We start from the raw sequence: 8,241 nt of genomic DNA, 5'->3' as shown, positions 1-8,241 counted from the left end.
CCAGGGAGACTGTCTGACCCTCAGTTACTCCAGGGAGACTGTCTAACCCTCACGTGCTCACTGGTCCAGGGAGACTGTCTGACCCTCAGTTACTCCAGGGAGACTGTCTAACCCTCAGTTACTCCAGGGAGACTGTCTAACCCTCAGTTACTCCAGGGAGACTGTCTAACCCTCAGTTACTCCAGGGAGACTGTCTAACCCTCAGTTACTCCAGGGAGACTGTCTAACCCTCAGTTACTCCAGGGAGACTGTCTAACCCCCAGTTACTCCAGGGAGACTGTCTGACCCTCAGTTACTCCAGGGAGACTGTCTGACCCCTCAGTTACTCCAGGGAGACTGTCTGACCCTCAGTTACTCCAGGGAGACTGTCTAACCCTCAGTTACTCCAGGGAGACTGTCTAACCCTCAGTTACTCCAGGGAGACTGTCTAACCCTCAGTTACTCCAGGGAGACTGTCTAACCCTCAGTTACTCCAGAGGAGACTGTCTAACCCTCAGTTACTCCAGGGAGACTGTCTAACCCTCAGTTACTCCAGGGAGACTGTCTAACCCTCAGTTACTCCAGGGAGACTGTCTAACTCTCAGTTACTCCAGGGAGACTGTCTAACCCTCAGTTACTCCAGGGAGACTGTCTAACCCTCAGTTACTCCAGGGAGACTGTCTAACCCTCAGTTACTCCAGGGAGACTGTCTAACCCTCAGTTACTCCAGGGAGACTGTCTAACCCTACGTTACTCCAGGGAGACTGTCTTACCCTCAGTTACTCCAGGGAGACTGTCTAACCCTCAGTTACTCCAGGGAGACTGTCTAACCCTACGTTACTCCAGGGAGACTGTCTAACCCTAAGTTACTCCTGGGAGACTGTCTAACCCTCAGTTACTCCAGGGAGACTGTCTGACCCTCAGTTACTCCAGGGAGACTGTCTAACCCTAAGTTACTCCTGGGAGACTGTCTAACCCTCAGTTACTCCAGGGAGACTGTCTAACCCTCAGTTACTCCAGGGAGACTGTCTAACCCTACGTTACTCCAGAGAGACTGTCTTACCCTCAGTTACTCCAGGGAGACTGTCTAACCCTCAGTTACTCCAGGGAGACTGTCTAACCCTACGTTACTCCAGGGAGACTGTCTAACCCTAAGTTACTCCTGGGAGACTGTCTAACCCTCAGTTACTCCAGGGAGACTGTCTGACCCTCAGTTACTCCAGGGAGACTGTCTAACCCTAAGTTACTCCTGGGAGACTGTCTGACCCTCAGTTACTCCAGGGAGACTGTCTAACCCCCAGTTACTCCAGGGAGACTGTCTAACCCTCAGTTACTCCAGGGAGACTGTCTAACCCCCAGTTACTCCAGGGAGACTGTCTAACCCTCAGTTACTCCAGGGAGACTGTCTAACACTAAGTTACTCCAGGGAGACTGTCTAACCCTAAGTTACTCCAGGGAGACTGTCTAACACTAAGTTACTCCAGGGAGACTGTCTAACTCTAAGTTACTCCAGGGAGACTGTCTAGCCCTCAGTTACTCCAGGGAGACTGTCTAACTCTAAGTTACTCCAGGGAGACTGTTTAACCCTCAGTTACTCCAGGGAGACTGTCTAACCCCCAGTTACTCCAGGGAGACTGTCTAACCCCCAGTTACTCCAGGGAGACTGTCTAACTCTAAGTTACTCCAGGGAGACTGTCTAACCCTCAGTTACTCCAGGGAGACTGTCTAACCCTCAGTTACTCCAGGGAGACTGTCTAACCCTCAGTTACTCCAGGGAGACTGTCTAACCCCCAGTTACTCCAGGGAGACTGTCTAACCCTCAGTTACTCCAGGGAGACTGTCTAACTCTAAGTTACTCCAGGGAGACTGTCTAACCCTCAGTTACTCCAGGGAGACTGTCTAACCCTCAGTTACTCCAGGGAGACTGTCTAACCCTCAGTTACTCCAGGGAGACTGTCTAACCCTCAGTTACTCCAGGGAGACTGTCTAACCCTCAGTTACTCCAGGGAGACTGTCTAACCCTCAGTTACTCCAGGGAGACTGTCTAACCCTCAGTTACTCCAGGGAGACTGTCTAACCCTCAGTTACTCCAGGGAGACTGTCTAACCCTCAGTTACTCCAGGGAGACTGTCTAACCCCCAGTTACTCCAGGGAGACTGTCTAACCCTCAGTTACTCCAGGGAGACTGTCTAACCCTCAGTTACTCCAGGGAGACTGTCTGACCCTCAGTTACTCCAGGGAGACTGTCTAACCCTAAGTTACTCCTGGGAGACTGTCTAACCCTCAGTTACTCCAGGGAGACTGTCTGACCCTCAGTTACTCCAGGGAGACTGTCTAACCCCCAGTTACTCCAGGGAGACTGTCTAACCCTCAGTTACTCCAGGGAGACTGTCTAACCCCCAGTTACTCCAGGGAGACTGTCTAACCCTCAGTTACTCCAGGGAGACTGTCTAACACTAAGTTACTCCAGGGAGACTGTCTAACCCTAAGTTACTCCAGGGAGACTGTCTAACACTAAGTTACTCCAGGGAGACTGTCTAACTCTAAGTTACTCCAGGGAGACTGTCTAGCCCTCAGTTACTCCAGGGAGACTGTCTAACTCTAAGTTACTCCAGGGAGACTGTCTAACACTAAGTTACTCCAGGGAGACTGTCTAACCCTAAGTTACTCCAGGGAGACTGTCTAACACTAAGTTACTCCAGGGAGACTGTCTAACTCTAAGTTACTCCAGGGAGACTGTCTAGCCCTCAGTTACTCCAGGGAGACTGTCTAACTCTAAGTTACTCCAGGGAGACTGTCTAACCCTCAGTTACTCCAGGGAGACTGTCTAACCCCCAGTTACTCCAGGGAGACTGTCTAACCCCCAGTTACTCCAGGGAGACTGTCTAACCCTCAGTTACTCCAGGGAGACTGTCTAACCCTCAGTTACTCCAGGGAGACTGTCTAACCCTCAGTTACTCCAGGGAGACTGTCTAACCCCCAGTTACTCCAGGGAGACTGTCTAACCCTCAGTTACTCCAGGGAGACTGTCTAACTCTAAGTTACTCCAGGGAGACTGTCTAACCCTCAGTTACTCCAGGGAGACTGTCTAACCCTCAGTTACTCCAGGGAGACTGTCTAACCCTCAGTTACTCCAGGGAGACTGTCTAACTCTAAGTTACTCCAGGGAGACTGTCTAACCCTCAGTTACTCCAGGGAGACTGTCTAACCCCCAGTTACTCCAGGGAGACTGTCTAACCCCCAGTTACTCCAGGGAGACTGTCTAACTCTAAGTTACTCCAGGGAGACTGTCTAACCCTCAGTTACTCCAGGGAGACTGTCTAACCCTCAGTTACTCCAGGGAGACTGTCTAACCCCCAGTTACTCCAGGGAGACTGTCTAACCCTCAGTTACTCCAGGGAGACTGTCTAACTCTAAGTTACTCCAGGGAGACTGTCTAACCCTCAGTTACTCCAGGGAGACTGTCTAACCCTCAGTTACTCCAGGGAGACTGTCTAACCCTCAGTTACTCCAGGGAGACTGTCTAACCCTCAGTTACTCCAGGGAGACTGTCTAACCCTCAGTTACTCCAGGGAGACTGTCTAACCCTCAGTTACTCCAGGGAGACTGTCTGACCCTCAGTTACTCCAGGGAGACTGTCTAACTCTAAGTTACTCCAGGGAGACTGTCTAACCCCCAGTTACTCCAGGGAGACTGTCTAACTCTAAGTTACTCCAGGGAGACTGTCTAACCCTCAGTTACTCCAGGGAGACTGTCTAACCCTCAGTTACTCCAGGGAGACTGTCTAACCCTCAGTTACTCCAGGGAGACTGTCTAACCCTCAGTTACTCCAGGGAGACTGTCTAACCCTCAGTTACTCCAGGGAGACTGTCTAACACTAAGTTACTCCAGGGAGACTGTCTAACCCCCAGTTACTCCAGGGAGACTGTCTAACCCTCAGTTACTCCAGGGAGACTGTCTAACCCTCAGTTACTCCAGGGAGACTGTCTAACACTAAGTTACTCCAGGGAGACTGTCTAACCCTCAGTTACTCCAGGGAGACTGTCTAACCCTCAGTTACTCCAGGGAGACTGTCTAACCCTCAGTTACTCCAGGGAGACTGTCTAACCCTCAGTTACTCCAGGGAGACTGTCTAACTCTAAGTTACTCCAGGGAGACTGTCTAACCCTAAGTTACTCCAGGGAGACTGTCTAACACTAAGTTACTCCAGGGAGACTGTCTAACTCTAAGTTACTCCAGGGAGACTGTCTAACCCTCAGTTACTCCAGGGAGACTGTCTAACTCTAAGTTACTCCAGGGAGACTGTCTAACCCCCAGTTACTCCAGGGAGACTGTCTAACTCTAAGTTACTCCAGGGAGACTGTCTAACCCTCAGTTACTCCAGGGAGACTGTCTAACCCTCAGTTACTCCAGGGAGACTGTCTAACCCTCAGTTACTCCAGGGAGACTGTCTAACCCTACGTTACTCCAGGGAGACTGTCTAACCCTCAGTTACTCCAGGGAGACTGTCTAACCCTCAGTTACTCCAGGGAGACTGTCTAACCCTCAGTTACTCCAGGGAGACTGTCTAACCCTCAGTTACTCCTGGGAGACTGTCTAACCCCTGTGATCTCTACTTGTAGATCAGTCTTGTAACCAAGGTGCTGAAGAATGCATCTCTCTCCTGGATGTGTCTCCTTTCCTCAACTGGCCCCAAACTGTCAACGAGTTCCAAGAATGTTGGAAGATACTTTACGATTCGCTTAGCGCTGTGCGGACACTGACATTACGCTGTGCGCTGTGCGGACACTGACATTACGCTGTGCGCTGTGCGGACACTGACATTACGCTGTGCGCTGTGCGGACACTGACATTACGCTTAGCGCTGTGCGGACACTGACATTACGCTTAGCGCTGTGCGGACACTGACATTACGCTGTGCGCTGTGCGGACACTGACATTACGCTTAGCGCTGTGCGGACACTGACATTACGCTTAGCGCTGTGCGGACACTGACATTACGCTGTGCGGACACTGACATTACGCTCAGCCCATAGACTGAAGTGGAGAGCCATGCCTTGCCTTGCAGAGACTGTGTCAAGGGCACACACACACACACACACACACACACACACACACACACACACATTTAATCATCACTAGCGGAGGGAAATGTGAGAGCATGTCTCCGGAGAGGAAGGAGGGGGGGGAGGGGGAGGAGGAGGAGGAGGGGAAGGGGGGGGGAGGAGGAGGAGGAGGAGGAGGGGGAGGGGGGGGAGGAGGAGGAGGAGGAGGAGGAGGAGGGGGAGTGGGGGGGAGGGGGAGGAGGAGGAGGAGGAGGAGGAGGGAGGGGGAGGAGGAGGAGGAGGAGGAGGGGGAGGAGGGGGGGAGGAGGAGGAGGGGGAGGAGGAGGAGGAGGAGGGGGAGGAGGAGGAGGAGGAGGAGGAGGGGGAGGAGGAGGAGGGGGAGGAGGAGGAGGAGGAGGAGGAGGAGGGGGAGGAGGAGGAGGGGGAGGGGGAGTGGGAGGAGGAGGAGGAGGGGGAGGAGGAGGAGGAGGGGGAGGAGGAGGAGGAGGAGGAGAGGAAGGAGGGGGGGGAGGAGAGGAAGGAGGGGGGGAGGGGGGGGAGGAGGAGGAGGAGGGGGAGGAGGAGGAGGAGGAGGAGGAGGAGGGGAGTGAGGAGGTCACAGCTTTAATAATCTAATGGCGAATCTCTCAGGCCAGTTACTAAACACTGTGTTCCTCCTCCTCCTCCCCCTCCCCCCACCCCCCCCCCCTCCTCCTCCCCTTCCTCCTCCTCTTCCTCAACTGTCCCTGTCCCTGTCCCTGTCCCTGTCCTGTTCCCTACCTGTCCCTGTCCTGTCCCCTACCTGTCCCTGTCCTGTTCCCTACCTGTCCTTGTCCTGTTCCCTACCTGTCCCTGTCCTGTTCCCTACCTGTCCCTGTTCCCTTCCTGTCCCTGTCCCCTACCTGTCCCTGTCCCTGTCCCCTACCTGTCCTTGTCCCTGTCCCTGTCCCCTACCTGTCCCTGTCCCTGTCTCTGTCTCCGTCCCTGTCCCCTACCTGTCCCTGTCCCTGTCCCCTACCTGTCCTTGTCTCTGTCCTGTCCCTGTCCCTGTCCCTGTCCCCTACCTGTCCTTGTCCCTGTCCCTGTCCCCTACCTGTCCCTGTCCCTGTCTCTGTCTCCGTCCCTGTCCCCTACCTGTCCTTGTCCCCTACCTGTCCCTGTCCCCTACCTGTCTCTGTCCCTGTCCCCTACCTGTCCTTGTCTCTGTTGTGTTCCCGACCGCTCAGCTGTTTTTCATCAAGATCATATTAGTCCATCATCAGGACATTAGTCTGGGTTCTCCACGCTGGTAATCTGATTACCTGTTGAGAGAGGGATTAGAACGGACGGACACACACTCACACACACTCACACACACACACACACGCACGCACGCACGCACGCACGCACGCACGCACGCACGCACGCACGCACGCACGCACGCACGCACGCACGCACGCCACGCACACACACACACACACACACACACACACACACACACACACACACACACACACACACACACACACACACACACACACACACACACACACACACACACACACACACACACACACACACACACACACACACACACACACACACACACACACACACACACACACACACACACACACACACACACACACACACACACACACACACACACACACACACACACACACACACACACACACACACACACACACACACACACACACACACACACACACACACACACACACACACACACACACACACACACACACACACACACACACACACACACACACACACACACACACACACACACACACACACACACACACACACACACACACACACACACACACACACACACACACACACACACACACACACACACACACACACACACACACACACACACACACACACACACACACACACACACACACACACACACACACACACACACACACACACACACACACACACACACACACACACACACACACACACACACACACACACACACACACACACACACACACACACACACACACACACACACACACACACACACACACACACACACACACACACACACACACACACACACACACACACACACACACACACACACACACACACACACACACACACACACACACACACACACACACACACACACACACACACACACACACACACACACACACACACACACACACACACACACACACACACACACACACACACACACACACACACACACACACACACACACACACACACACACACACACACACACACACACACACACACACACACACACACACACACACACACACACACACACACACACACACACACACACACACACACACACACACACACACACACACACACACACACACACACACACACACACACACACACACACACACACACACACACACACACACACACACACACACACACACACACACACACACACACACACACACACACACACACACACACACACACACACACACACACACACACACACACACACACACACACACACACACACACACACACACACACACACACACACACACACACACACACACACACACACACACACACACACACACACACACATCCAGGCTGGTACACAGGGCACAAGACGTTCAACCCCCACCACACTCAGTGTTCGGCCAATGAACATTGATTGATCCACACATGGCTAATGTGCTGATTACCGTGTCTTCACTTCCTCTCCATATAAGGTCATGTCAGGTGACTCAGGGCAGCAGAGCTGGATGTGTTATTAACACTGTGGAAGCCTGACAGCGCTAAAGCACTTAGGTGGGGGCTCCATTCCCGCTGGGATGTATATACCCCCCCCAAAATGTACTCACTTTACCGTAAGCCGCTATAAAAGAAAAAGCTATACACTCAGTGCAGTGCATTGTGGGCCGTGAAGTATGCATACTGTATCCTGTCACTGTTCTGTGTCGTATCCTCACTCTTTATTTTTTATTTTTATCACTTGAGTGTTTATTGGGTTTCTCGTCCAATGGCAGGTGGTGCTGGGCTTCGTGTGCGAGGCGGACTTCAAGCTCATCGCCAAGGCGATCCGGGACCGGGTGTTGGTCATCAAGCGTCAGAGGGAGAAGCGGCGGCGGCTAGCGGCGGCGCAGAAGAAGAAGAGACAGGAAGAGGAGGAGGCGCTGGAGGAGGAGCGGCCCCCCCGCGAGTCGTCGCCTCC

The 8,241-nt window shown here is 53.3% G+C and overlaps 1 pseudogene across 1 annotated transcript in view; it reads left to right on the top strand.

Moving 5' to 3' along the window:
- The window catches only part of LOC308168073 (serine/threonine-protein kinase WNK4-like), a 74,416-nt pseudogene that overhangs the window by 31,938 nt on the left and 34,237 nt on the right, over window positions 1–8,241 (top strand). Inside the window, exons 3-4 of the transcript in view lie at window positions 7,760–7,769; window positions 8,057–8,241. The exon at window positions 8,057–8,241 is cut by the window's right edge and continues 240 nt beyond it. The product of the transcript in view is annotated as a serine/threonine-protein kinase WNK4-like (transcript). The remainder of the gene's footprint in view (window positions 1–7,759; window positions 7,770–8,056) is intronic.

Source organism: Nansenia antarctica (assembly GCF_963989245.1).
Source record: "Nansenia antarctica genome assembly, chromosome: 11".
NCBI lineage: Eukaryota > Metazoa > Chordata > Actinopteri > Argentiniformes > Microstomatidae > Nansenia > Nansenia antarctica.
The sequence above is the reverse complement of the archived record's forward strand: the minus strand, read 5'-3'. Positions and strand labels throughout refer to the sequence as shown.